Genomic DNA, 14,776 nt, shown 5'->3' with positions numbered 1-14,776 from the left:
AGTAATTTTATCTTTAGGGGGACTGAAAAAATAAAGTAAAAAAATCACATCATTGTACCGGCACAGTAAAGAAGCACGCCTTTAATGTTTATTTATGCTTGTAATGCCATTTGTACTTTTGTAATAAAGGAAATTCTATTAGTTTGGTTGAGATGTATTTCTTACATGATGTATGTGGTCTGGGTGAGCAGGAACGCGTTGTATAGAGTTTCCTTACGGACCCCGTTTAGTGTAACACCGTTTGAAAACAGCAGCTGCTTATTCAGAAATGTGCAGGAAACGCATTTAAATATTAATCAAATGTGACTATATAGTCGGTGAGCTTAAGACTCCACGGGTGAAAATACTTTTCGAAGATGTCTGCGGGAAAGAAAGGGAGCGTTATCTTCTCTGGATTCAGAGCTCTGGGACTTTATTCCAATCATCTGGCGCACCGCTTCGTTTCCATTAGAAACACCGAGAGTTATATGTGATCTCTGCAGTGGGACAGTGTTTCCACACTTGTAATGTAAGTGCGGATAAAATCAACGACAACCATCTCGTTTTTTTTTTTTTTTTTTTAAACATCTCATGTGTTGTTTTATGGTATATGCTGTTGCTTATACAGGTGCATCTCAATAAATTAGAATGTCGTGGAAAAGTTCATTTATTTCAATAATTCAACTCAAATTGTGAAACTCATGTATTAAATAAATTCAATGCACACAGATTGAAGTAGTTTAAGTCTTTGGTTCTTTTAATTGTGATGATTTTGGCTCACATTTAACAAAAACCCACCAATTCACTATCTCAAAAAATTAGAATATGGTGACATGCCAATCAGCTAATCAACTCAAAACATCTGCAAACGTTTCCTGAGCCTTCAAAATGGTCTCTCAGTTTGATTCACTAGGCTACACAATCATGGGGAAGACTGCTGATCTGATAGATGTCCAGAAGACAATCATTGACACCCTTCACAAGGAGGGTAAGCCACAAACATTCATTGCCAAAGAAGCTGGCTGTTCACAGAGTGCTGTATCCAAGCATGTTAACAGAAAGTTGAGTGGAAGGAAAAAGTGTGGAAGAAAAAGATGCACAACCAACAGAGAGAACCGCAGCCTTATGATTGTCAAGCAAAATCGATTCAAGAATTTGGGTGAACTTCACAAGGAATGGACTGAGGCTGGGGTCAAGGCATCAAGAGCCACCACACACAGACGTGTCAAGGAATTTGGCTACAGTTGTCGTATTCCTCTTGTTAAGCCACTCCTGAACCACAGACAACGTCAGAGGCGTCTTACCTGGGCTAAGGAGAAGAAGAACTGGACTGTTGCCCAGTGTTCCAAAGTCCTCTTTTCAGATGAGAGCAAGTTTTGTATTTCATTTGGAAACCAAGGTCCTAGAGTCTGGAGGAAGGGTGGAGAAGCTCATAGCCCAAGTTGCTTGAAGTCCAGTGTTAAGTTTCCACAGTCTGTGATGATTTGGGGTGCAATGTCATCTGCTGGTGTTGGTCCATTGTGTTTTTTGAAAACCAAAGTCACTGCACCAGTTTACCAAGAAATTTTGGAGCACTTCATGCTTCCTTCTGCTGACCAGCTTTTTAAAGATGCTGATTTCATTTTCCAGCAGGATTTGGCACCTGCCCACACTGCCAAAAGCACCTAAAGTTGGTTAAATGACCATGGTGTTGGTGTGCTTGACTGGCCAGCAAACTCACCAGACCTGAACCCCATAGAGAATCTATGGGGTATTGTCAAGAGGAAAATGAGAAACAAGAGACCAAAAAATGCAGATGAGCTGAAGGCCACTGTCAAAGAAACCTGGGCTTCCATACCACCTCAGCAGTGCCACAAACTGATCACCTCCATGCCACGCCGAATTGAGGCAGTAATTAAAGCAAAAGGAGCCCCTACCAAGTAATGAGTACATATACAGTAAATGAACATACTTTCCAGAAGGCCAACAATTCACTAAAAATGTTTTTTTTATTGGTCTTATGATGTATTCTAATTTTTTGAGATAGTGAATTGGTGGGTTTTTGTTAAATGTGAGCCAAAATCATCACAATTAAAAGAACCAAAGACTTAAACTACTTCAGTCTGTGTGCATTGAATTTATTTAATACCCGAGTTTCACAATTTGAGTTGAATTACTGAAATAAATGAACTTTTCCACGACATTCTAATTTATTGAGATGCACCTGTATATACCATGTACCACGGTAATACCACTTTATTTATTTTTTCGTTTTTTATAGATATGTACTATGGTAATACCATATTATTTAGAAATGTACTCACTGACTAATACCACATTTTTATATATAGGCTACAATGGTAATGTTATTTTATTTTATTTTATTATTTTTTTTTTTTTTTTTTTTTTTTGACATTTCAGAATAAGAATGAGCTTTATTGCCAAGTATGCTTACACACACAAGGAATTTGTCATGGTGACAGAAGCTTCCAGTGCAAAGAGAATGCAACCATATATACATACATACATACATACAAACAAACACATTTAAACATATAAATATATATAGTGACATAAAATTAAGATTAAATTAAGACAGATTAAAAGAGAGAAATATACAATAGAGCAATAATGTTGTTAGAATATTTTATATACAGTTATGTGCAGGTGATGTATTGAAGAAGAGGTAGGATATGTTAAAGAATATAAATGAAATATGGATATAAGTAGGAACGGATGGATTGAATATTGCACATGGTTGTATTGACAAAAGGAAAGTATTTGGGGGCAGTTTTAACTTTTCATGAGGTGGCTGGCCTGAGGGAAAAAACTGTTCCTGTGCCTGGCTGTTCTGGTGCTCAGTGCTCTGTTGCGCCTGCCAGAGGGCAACAGTTCGAAAAGGAAACGTGCTGTGTGAATGGGGTCAAGAGTGATTTTACCAGCCCTTTTCATCACTCTGGATGTGTACAGTTCTAGCAGGATGGGTAGGGGAGCGCCAATAATCCTCTCAGCAGTCCGACCTATCCTTTGAAGTCTTCTGATGTCTGACTTGGTAGCTGAACCAAACCAGATAGTTTGAAGTGCAGAGGACAGACTCAATGACAGCTGAGTTGAACTGTTATCAGCAGTGCCTGTGGCAGGTTGAACTTCCTCAGCTGGCGAAGGAAGTACAACCTCTGCTGTTCAGAACTGAGGGTGTCCCACTTCAGGTACTGTGAGATGGTAGTGCCCAGGAACCTGAATGTCTTTACTGCTGCCACAGTGCTGTTCAGAATGGTGAGCGGGGGTAATGTTGGGGTGTTCCACCTAAAGTCCACTGTCATTTCCACTGTTTTAAGCTTGTTCAGCTCTAGGTTGTTTTGACTGCACAAGACAGTCAGCTGTTCAACTTCCCTCCTGTATGCAGACTCATTGTCATCTTGGATGAGGCCGATGACTGTAGTGTTGTCCGCAAACTTCAGGAGATTGATAGAGGGGTCCTTGGTGGTGCAGTCATTTGTTTACAGGGAGAAGAGTAGTGGGGAGAGTAAACATCCCTGGGGGCACCAGTGTCGATTGTACATGTGCTGGAGGTGAAAATCCCCATTCTTACTAGCTGCTGTCTGTCTGTCAGAAAGCTGGTGATCCACTGATAGTGTCGTGGAATATTGAAGACTCTTTTTCTCTCTCAGTAAGAATTCTCTCGAGTCAGGGGTTCCAGATGTCAAAGGTTAGACTTTATTGAGCAAAACAACAAAGCCGAGACGCCAGCTGTATCGTCTGATCCTCTCATTTAAAGCTTACTTGTTTATACACTTCTGTTATCACACATTACCTCATAAGCACACCCCTCCTGTTATCTTAACCAATAAGCATGCTTCTCCACTCTCCTTGTTCTCCACCATTATTTCACAGACTCTCTGACTTCTTTTTAATGGTGGAATTCTGGCAGTTAGTCTATTTTTAAAAATAACCTTTTAAATTCATTTATTATGAAAGTACTTTGACTATTAGCTGTGGTAATCTTTAACTATTGTCTGTACCATTCAGTGCTTTGAAGAGAACTCTCTCCCTAGTAATTTTCTGTCATGGCTGAGTGCCCAGATTTCTCTCAGCAAGGTCACGAAGACCTTACAGTCTCATCCTTATTTTTCTGGATTAAAATAATGCTCAAACTATTCTATATAAGCACTTTTTCTATGTTTGATATATGAAAATATACTATAATATATAAAAATATACTATATATTCCTTCCTTTGAGACTTATTAAAAGTCTCACCTCTATTGCCCTTACCCAGAGTGCAACCTGACAAGTCAGTCTCCTTCATTCCTACCAAGTGACCAATATAAGTCACACATTCCTCTAACAATGATTGCTCTTATGGAACTGCACTCCGGAGGAGAAATAAGACCAAACGTCTCCCTCCACATTTGGCTAGGAGTAAGTAAAAGATCTCATCTCCCTAACTAAGTTCTTTCTGGAGAGTAACAGCAATCAAATTCTTGTATAAAGCATGTGTGTGCAAAGTTGGCCTTGCGTTATGTAGAGTACATCAGTGATTAGACTTATTTCAGTAGATTAACATACTTCAATGATTAAACAATATCAGTAGACTACTCAACATATGATACATCCCACGCTGCCAGAGGAACTCACAGACATTTCCGGTAGCCTTTCTGTGCTTTCTGGTGGTGTTGGAGCAGACAACGGGTTTTTAAACCACCAGTTGAGTCTTGCTCTTGCTGCTAAGCACTGAGGTGCTCGTCGAGCCTTTCTTCATTTTGTGTTGTCATACCCTCTGGCACCTCCAGTGGTACTTCCAGTGTTTTTTAAAGTTTATAAATGCATACTATGTTTCATTCAACAGCAGTTTACTTGGTTAATAGTACCTTCAGAAATTATTCAAACAGTAAACGATATTCAAGGAGTACATAACTTGATTAAACAATGAACATTATAAATTGAATGTTTAAAAGAAAATGATAAATGACTTCAGAAAAATTCAAAAAAGTAAAAGAGTAATAACTTCAGGAAGGGGCATATGCCAAAATAATTAACATAACACCCTCTAGCTTCCTGCCTACTCTATCCAATCTAAAGTACAACCTAATTTTGTTATAAAAGAAAATACAATGAGTATACTGACTCCCTTGCTATCCAAAAACAATAGAAAATTGAAAATAAAGAGTCAAAAATAAGAGGCTCCCCTTCCCTACCACTCTTGTATACTTCCAAAGTTTTACTAGAATTCGTCCAGCTCATCCAGTCCAGGGCCTATGGGGTATACAGTGGCCCCAATGTCAATTCCAGATGGCTTTACAGACACATTGATCATTTGTTTGACTGCAGCACTGGCCAGCATTGATTGATGGCTATTATTACTCCCACTTTAGTAAGCCATTCTTTCCAGGATCCAAATAGTTTGTCAAACCAATTTCTAACCATGCCATTTTACTAGTAGTTTCTAGTTGTTCTCCTAAGGCCTTCAATGCGTCATCAGTGTAATTAATGAATCTTTGCTGATTGTAGTAAATGTAATTAATCAATTCTGTGTTCTTATTAACCGGTATCCATACAAATATAGACTCAAAGCCTGATTTTACTTCATCTCTAGCTTTAAATTTATGGTTGATGAATTGCATCTAAGTATACATCAGGGTTTGGCTGGTATTTTTTTAGTACAGTTTCTCTAGTTTCATCCAGATTTTCAGATTCTTTTAGGTTCCAGTCTAATATTGTTATTTCTTGTACTAATCTTACTCTGGTACACCTTTGGGTAATGTAGCCCACAATCGTCTTCCTCCACAGATCCAAAAGTAGTCTGCTATGGCTACTGTTTGTTCCTCAAATGTTCTTATCCTAGTAAAAACTAGATTTGGTTTTCACAATTTAAAAGGCATCCTTCCCCAGTTGTATTAAAGCATCCTGGGGCTTTGCGGCTTTTGCAAATGGGCTTCTTTTATTGTACAATTTTGGGGACCAATATCCCTGTCGTTTTATTTTTCTAATCACCTCCCCCCTTGCGCAGTGGTCAAAACCAATGCGCATCTGAGATTAGAATAGTAAGGAGTGCTGTTGGAGCAATCATGTGTCCTTCATGTGATCGCCATATACAGTTTACAACTCTACTGGCTGTTACACATTTATAAAGTTTCTGTTCCACCTTCTCTCTTTCAGCTGGTCATCCTGACCCAACTTGCTTCAATGATGGCAACAGCATGACTATTTCATTTTATATGCATAAAGCACACTGTAATCACCTCATATGGTTACATATTTTATATTAACTAACAATCAATACTTTCTGCATTAATTTGATTAGTATATTAAATGATTTCCCTTATTACAGTCATTGGTTACACACATTCTTGTAAGACAGGAAACGTGTGCACACCCACATACATTTGTTTCATCTTGTTCCTAGCACTAATTAACACACATGGGTCCTCTGCCTCTTTCAGGCAGGTGCCAGGCAGAACCTGGCTTTGTTCTAATTAAAAACATTAGATCATCCCTTTAGTATCAATACACAAATTCTTTCTGGGTCATACACAGAAAGGGTCATTCACAGAAAGGCCGTAATTCTCCCTAGAGGAGGTAAACTGCCACAGGTGTTCCTTATCTTAAAACTTTCTACTCATTCGCTTATCACATACAGTGCATCCGGAAAGTATTCACAGCGCTTCACTTTTTCCACATTTTGTTATGTTACAGCCTTATTCCAAAATGGATTAAATTCATTATTTTCCTCAAAATTCTACAAACAATACCCCATAATGACAACTTGAAAGAAGTTTGTTTGAAATCTTTGCAAATTTATTAAAAATAAAAAACAAAAAAAAATCACATGTACATAAGTATTCACAGCCTTTGCTCAATACTTTGTTGAAGCACCTTTGGCACCAATTACAGCCTCAAGTCTTTTTGAGTATGATGCTACAAGCTTTGCACACCTATTTTTGGGCAGTTTCTACCATTCTTCTTTGCAGGACCTCTCAAGCTCCATCAGGTTGGATGGGGAGCATCGGTGCAAAATAATCTCTCCAGAGATGTTCAATCGGGTTCAAGTCTGGGCTCTGGCTGGGCCACTCAAGGACATTCACAGAGTTGTCCCGTAGCCTCTCCTTTGTTATCTTGGCTGTGTGCTTAGGGTCGTTGTCCTGTTGGAAGATGAACCTTCACCCCAGTCTGAGGTCCAGAGCGCTCTGGAGCAGGTTTTCATCAAGGATGTCTCTGTACATTGCTGCATTCATCTTTCCCTCGATCCTGACTAGTCTCCCAGTTCCTGCCGCTGAAAAACATCCCCACAGCATGATGCTGCCACCACCACCATGCTTCACTGTAGGGATGGTATTGGCCAGGTGATGAGTGGTGCCTGGTTTCCTCCAGACATGACGCTTGCCATTCAGGCCAAAGAGACCAGAGAATTTTGTTTCTCATGATCTGAGAGTCCTTCAGGTGCCTTTTGGCAAACTCCAGGCAGGCTGTCATGTGCCTTTTACTGAGGAGTGGCTTCCGTCTGGCCACTCTACCATACAGGCCTGATTGGTGGAGTGCTGCAGAGATGGTTGTTCTTCTGGAAGGTTCTCCTCTCTCCACAGAGAAACGCTGGAGCTCTGTCAGAGTGACCATCGGGTTCTTGGTCACCTCCCTGACTAAGGCCCTTCTCCTCCGATCGCTCAGTTTGGCCAGGCGGCCAGCTCTAGGAAGAGTCCTGGTGGTTCCAAACTTCTTCCATTTACGGATGATGGAGGCCACTGTGCTCATTGGGACCTTCAATGCTGCAGAAATTTTTCTGTACCCTTCCCCAGATCTGTGCCTCAATACAATCCTGTCTCGGAGGTCTACAGACAATTCCTTGGACTTCATGGCTTGGTTTGTGCTCTGACATGCACTGTTAACTGTGGGACCTTATATAGACAGGTGTGTGCCTTTCCAAATCATGTCCAATCAACTGAATTTACCACAGGTGGACTCCAATCAAGTTGTAGAAACATCTCAAGGATGATCAGTGGAAACAGGATGCACCTGAGCTCAATTTTGAGTGTCATGGCAAAGGCTGTGAATACTTATGTACATGTGATTTTTATTTATTTATTTTTAATAAATTTGCAAAGATTTCAAACAAACTTCTTTCACATTGTCATTATGGGGTATTATTTGGAAAATAATTAATTTAATCCATTTTGGAATAAGGCTGTAACATAACAAAATGTGGAAAAAGTGAAGCGCTGTGAATACTTTCCGGATGCACTGTACATCCCGTCTCCTCCTGTTTCCCAAGGTCTTTCACTGTCTGTAACACATCAACTAATTTTTCCTTGACACAGAAAGGCCTTACACAGAGAGAAACTGCAAGTTAAGCTGTTTTCCATAGTTTGACTGCATCAGAGTAAATCAGAGTATTAAATCAATAAAAGAATGATTAAATATGTAACATATCATTCATCTCCTCATACATATCTTCATTGGAGGAATCAGTTTCCTCCCAATTTGGTCTTTCTGTCCATCCAGGGTGATTGTCATTGTATTGTATTGGACCATTCACATTGATCAGTGTCATCTGCTTCATTGTTGCTCGGATCAAGAATGATTTGATCAATGGTAACACACGACAGAATATTATTCCTCTCACAAGAATTGTTGTTTCAATCATTATACCAATTTTAGCCAACCATGCACCCCATTTCTTAAACAATTCCATTTAGATTGTTATAAACAAACAAGACAAGCAATCTTAATCTTTAGTCACCACCATGTTTTTTTTTTTTTTTCCCCATTCTTCATTACTATTATAATGTACATGAGTTCAATTAAAGCATAAGTAAAAGTAATAAATCATCTTCCATTCTTAATTATTCATCATACAAACATTCCCAGGTTTGTTTCATACTTCTTTAATAAGTCAGGCACTCCTTTGTCTGCAATGGTTCTCAAAACTTTACCTTTAAAACCAATCTATAAATAATCTTCTACATGGGGTATGATCCCCTGATGGCACAGTGACAGAATGCTTGGTATTTAACACTGTGATAAGTTGTATTAGTAAAGCGGTTATTAAAATGCAGTCGGGCTGAGTGGAATTCACAACTTTCGGGCAGGTCTCTTCTAGACCTCCCTTTTGATGCTTCTGACCTAAGGGCATTCATCCACTTCCTTAAACCCTTATCAAACCTTCTTGGGCAGGCTTCCAGGGTGGTGATGCCCTGCCTTAGGTTGCCCCCCTTTTTTGCCATTGGAGAGTCTTACCCGTCATTGGGTCATCACCTCTTGCCACTGGTCTCAAAACCGCTCATTCCTATTGGCCAATCCTTAATAATTTGGTATCAGTAAACAGATATTTTTCTTTTGTTTCAGGGAGTATCACCTGAGAACTGTCACAGCCAATGGATCCATCTACAACTGCTTAAATATGGAAACAATTCAAAACATGGTTAAATTCACAAAACATCATTCAAAATTCAACAATCTATTAAAATTGTCCAAATTAAAGGTAAAAGTAAGTGCTAAAATTGAACTCATTTACAGATCACTAATTTCCGTTCAGGTTGTTTTTCTGCTTTAGCAAACGTTACAAAAGACCATATATCATGGTGGGGACTAACACCAGAATAAAACAAAATAAAGGGTAGCCTCTGTCAAGCTTCTAGGAAGCTTAATTTAAAAACATCACCTTAATTCAATAATAGTCTCTAGATTGTTTTGAACCAACATTAAGTGTGTCAGATCAACTTTCATCTGAATGTCTTGTCTTTAGTATAAACCCTTAACTTTAGATTGCCCTCTGAATATATAAAATCTTTAATTATGATGAGGAAAGCAGTTTGAACCTCTCCTTCATATCACTGTATCTACTCTTATTGTCAAATCACATCATTTTACATATAAAATAAAATAAAACAACTTTGAGATGTGCCTTCAAAATCTGCACTTGTGTTTCTGTTTCAAGCAGACGCTTATCAAACTTAGACTGAGAGTGAGAGAGAGTAGGGCGGGGGAGAAATTAGGAGGGGGAACATTCCACTCCCTCACGCTGTTTCTAATCTTGTTACAGCTATTCCTTCTTTTTTCATTTTAGCATCTCACAATAATATATTTAAGTTATTCTTCAACAGTGAAAATAGTAATAATAACTCTCTTATGTTTACTTTCTCCCTTTCCTTACTCTGTCAGGATAAGGAACTTCAGTTCTATCTAATAATATAACATAAATCAAGTTTTTAAACTAACAGAAAAGTAAGTAAAAGTTTAAACAGGATGAAGTAGTAAAAAGGCACAATGGAAATTCAAACAAATCTCTTTTCTTGTGTTTTGAAATAATTGCTCAGTAAAATACACTACGTCCTTTTCAATTTAACTCATGACTCTCACTTTTTTCTATATCCAAATATTTCAGCATCATTTAACAATAAGATTTTTCAGTTATTATTCTCTTATACTTATCAGCATTTCTTGACAAATGATTCAGTTAAATAGCAGAACCAAAATTCACAATGCAGAAACTGTATGCCTCTAAAATGAAACTTTCATAGATTATTCTCAAAATAGAAATGGTAGTACTAGAAAAAGACACTCAATCGACTCTTTGTAGCACCCACTAACCCCCTTTTTTTAAAGTGAGGGTACTCTCTGGAAAATTTGGAGAGTAACCAATCCAGTAGGTAACTAAATTTGCCATCAAGTTTGTAATATTTACTCTTCAAATCAATAAATCAGTGGTTAGCTGCTGGATTTAAATTTAGACCCTCAGAACAATTTAGACATGGGTATTGAACCCATGGATGGCAGTCTGGAAAATCATAAACCCAGTTGATCATATAAGACTGAAATCAACTTATCCAGAGAAATTTTAATCCACATTAGAAATAGCAAATCAGTAATGATTACCAGCAGTCATGAGAGCGGGAGGACCAGATAATAGCCCACATCCTTTTCAGTCTTTTTCTCCAGATTTCCACCTACAGTATTAGCAGCTTCAATAAATCATCTGGCCCAACCATCTGCAGTGGTGAGAGACTGGTTCCAGAATGAGTTAGTGAAACAACATAAACATAATGATGACAAAAGAAGGATAAAACATAGTATCAAAGACACACACAGAATAGACGCATGAATATGAAGGTATTAACATTCATAATTGAAGAAGTTATGATGTTCAATTTAATCTTAATGTTTCTTCATGGGTTTCACCCACCACCAATGAGCATTATCTGCCACCAGTGAGCAGTATCAATCATTTTTACAATCAAATACATCAAAGATATTTCTCAATTCTTAAAACCAGAACTTCTAGCACAAATAACATTTTCCATTTTATGCACTTTCAAAAGAAGAAAACTTCTATTTTATTAGATATCAGAGCATCTGAGCAAAACTGTTTACAACGTTTGCATAGTTGTGCCTCCTTATTGAAGGTTGGGACTTTATTTTCCATTTTATCTGGCATGATTGGTCACAGATCAAACCCAAGGAAAAAGCATCACAATGTTGACAAGGCTGCCACACATAAAAATCAGAAAACCAGATATTAAGAGCACAATTTAAGTGGATTGAAAAAGCAGAGAACATGAAATTATCCAAATCATTCTTAAATTTTTTTCCTTTAATTTTAGTCTCAAAGGCAGCTCTAAGTGTACCCATGATCAATCAGTGTCTACACTGTGTATATAAAAAAAAAGAAAGAAAATAAAAATAAATATCTAAACTAAAAGAATCTGCTATCTATCTTTTCTAAATTCGGGGCACCCCTGTATGAGTGGAGACACCAAGAGAGACGAGTTTTCCCATTCGGAGTCTGCAGACAATCATTTGCAGTATGGGGTGTAACTCCTCCCACTCACTCTGCTTTCAGAGCAGCGTCTCACTCAATCTCTCCATCACACAGTCCCTAACACAATAATAAACTCTACCTGTCTTATTTTTGTTGGTTGATCAAGTTTACACCGACAAAGTTGCAACTCCCATGTAAATTTGTTCTCCAGACATACTCAAACATATAAGAAATCAAAAACAAAACAAATAATCATAGGTTCTTACATTTAAATATCAAGACTTTACAGTGTTTAATTTAATATTGTTCAACATTTTATTATCTCATAAACTGGACCAGACAGAATGTAAAACAGACACATGAATGTGAAGCTTTCACATTTAAGGTTTGCTGTTCATATGCAAATTCCAAAATAGAATCTGGTTTTGGAAAAGAAAATTCTTAGTCAGTTTCAAAAAAAAAATAATTTCCTCTTTTGCATTTCTTTGAGATTTTATCAATCAATTCTTTACACAGTGGATTTCTAGATGTTAGTATTTTCACTGGAGTGTTTACCATAATTATACCTTATTGTAATGTAACAACACTTATCTTCAATACAACTTTTGTTTAAAATCCAATTATTTAGTTGACTTTAGGTTGAAGTAATACACTGGACTCAAAACTTTATTGTTTGTCCAGATAATGTGATACGAACTTTAACTCTAAGCACAGATATACCACTTGCTATTTCACAGTTTATTTAATCTTATATTATACTTCCTTCATGGCATGAAAAGAACAGCCCAAGGCTGAATTTTGTCCAACCAGCTAAGAATTAACTTTATGCTTTCATTCACACTTTTACAAACAATCGCACTTCACAGTAACTTCACACACACTTTCAGACACAAATGCAAACATTCTCACAAACACACAAACGTTCACATGTTTTACATCACAGGGCCTTTATAAACACAGAGCTCTCAAAAAATACAATACAGTTCTAAAACACAACTATGACTTCGGCCCCTCCTTTCGCTCTCCTTCTCTCAGCCACACACTCTCAATCCTGTACTCATTTACTCCCACTGTGGAAGAGAGAAACAGGTGCTTTTTCTTAACTTAGTTTCTTTATTAATAATTGTGTTTCTTTATTTGGATCACACCAACTACAATTTGGATGATGTCCAAATAGTCAGCAAAGCCAATATCTTGGAACGTTTGTAGTTCTTGGAATGATTTTTCTAACTTCTGTCACATTTTTTCATCAATCATTTTACATTTATCAAACACAGAGCCTAATACACCTGTTTCTTTATATCACAGCACACTCAACTGTATATTCACAAATACAACACAATACAGCGCAGTCAGTATTAGCACATAAACCAGCCAACATAAACACAGCACAGTTTTAGCCAGCAGCACATATAAACAAACAATGCAGTCAATTCCACACACAGCGCAACATGACCAATACATATATTCAAATTTTTAATAGACCTCTATACTCTATTCAGCCTGGGCTTATAATATTAAATACTTCAAACTTCTCAGTGCCTTTCTTGGCAACCTATCAATCCAGTCCTTATCTGCAACCTATCAATCCAGTCCTTATCTGCAGTGCTATTTTGAGAGAAAATGCCAACCATCAAATTGTGGGCACATCATCTTTCAGCCAGCTCAAAGGCCACTGTTCAAAAACAGGCTCCCTATCTTCACTGGTGTCACTACAGAAAGCGGCATTCATAGAATTTTTCCACACAACCCACTTCTGGGTGAACATGCTTCTTGCATGATCTGCCAATGCCAGACCTCTCAGCAGTGGTATTTTGAGATGCAGTGCCAACCATCAAATTGTGAACTCACTGCCAGTTCAAGGGCCTCTGTCCAATGCAGGCTCCCTCTCCTAACTGGGGCACCACTGAGAGTGACATCCGCAGAATTTTGCATGCTTCAACTTATTTACAATACTTATTTACATTTGCATGCACAGTGTTTGAAATCTGGAACCCAATTCTCTATTTTATCCAATTAATCATTTAAGTTCGAGACTGGAGAGGCTCTTTGATTTATCACTACCCAGGTCTAACTTACAACAGACTACACAAAACACCTTTTAAGCAAAATCGCTTACCTAAATTTTTTGGCGGCAGTGATTTTGTATAGTCTGTGTCAGCAAACCTGCAGCAGTGCTCTCTTGGCCCCTTTTCCAGCCCCATGTTGGGCGCCAAATTTATGACTTCATGACCACAGACGTCAGAGGGACGGGTCTGCAGTCATTAAGTCCTGTGATTTTGAGTTTCTTTGGGACAGGGATGATTGTGGAGTGTTTGAAGCAGCAGGGAAATTCACACTGTTCCAGTGATCTGTTGAAGATCTGTGTGAAGATGGGGGCCAGCTGATTTTAGACAAATGGGTGAAACACCGTCTTGGCCCTGTGCTTATCTGTCTTCTGTTTCCAGAAGACCTGGCACACATCCTCTTCATAAATCTTAAGTGCACATAGAGTAGCAGGAGAGGTGAGGAGGGGGGTTGCAGGAGGTATAAATGTTTGTGTGCTGTGAAAGTCAGATCGGGTGTGGGGTGTTAGACTGGGCCTTTCAAATCTACAATAAAACACATTTAGGTCGTCAGCCAATTGTTGATTCCCTACAGTGTTGGGGGATGGTGTCTTGTAGTTGGTAAAACATTTCAGGCTTCTCCACACTGATGCAGGGTCGTTAGCTGAAAACTGTTTTTTCAGCTTTTAGGAATTACTTCTTTTAGCCACTCTGATCTCCTTTGTCAGTCTGTTTTTGGCCTGATTATAAAAGATTTTATCCCAACTTCTGAAAGCATCCTCTTTGGCCTGATGAAGCTGCCTGAGTTTTGCTATAAACCATGGTTTGTTATTGTTGTATGTTAAATAAGTCCTAGTAGGAATGCACATATCCTCACAGAAACTGATATATGATGTCACAGTATCTGTGAGCTCGTCCAGGTCTGTGGCTTCTGCCTCAAAAACACTCCAATCAGTGCAGTCAAAGCAGGCTTGTAGTTCCAGCTCTGCTTCATTGGTCCATCTTTTTACAGTCCTTACTAC

At 38.2% G+C, this 14,776-nt stretch overlaps 1 pseudogene; it reads left to right on the top strand.

The window, feature by feature from the left end:
* The first annotated feature begins 245 nt into the window (after nt 1-245).
* The window catches only part of LOC127436992 (WD repeat-containing protein 36-like), a 51,053-nt pseudogene continuing 36,522 nt past the window's right edge, over nt 246-14,776 (top strand).

Source organism: Myxocyprinus asiaticus, chromosome 4 (genome assembly GCF_019703515.2).
Source record: "Myxocyprinus asiaticus isolate MX2 ecotype Aquarium Trade chromosome 4, UBuf_Myxa_2, whole genome shotgun sequence".
NCBI lineage: Eukaryota > Metazoa > Chordata > Actinopteri > Cypriniformes > Catostomidae > Myxocyprinus > Myxocyprinus asiaticus.
The sequence above is the reverse complement of the archived record's forward strand: the minus strand, read 5'-3'. Positions and strand labels throughout refer to the sequence as shown.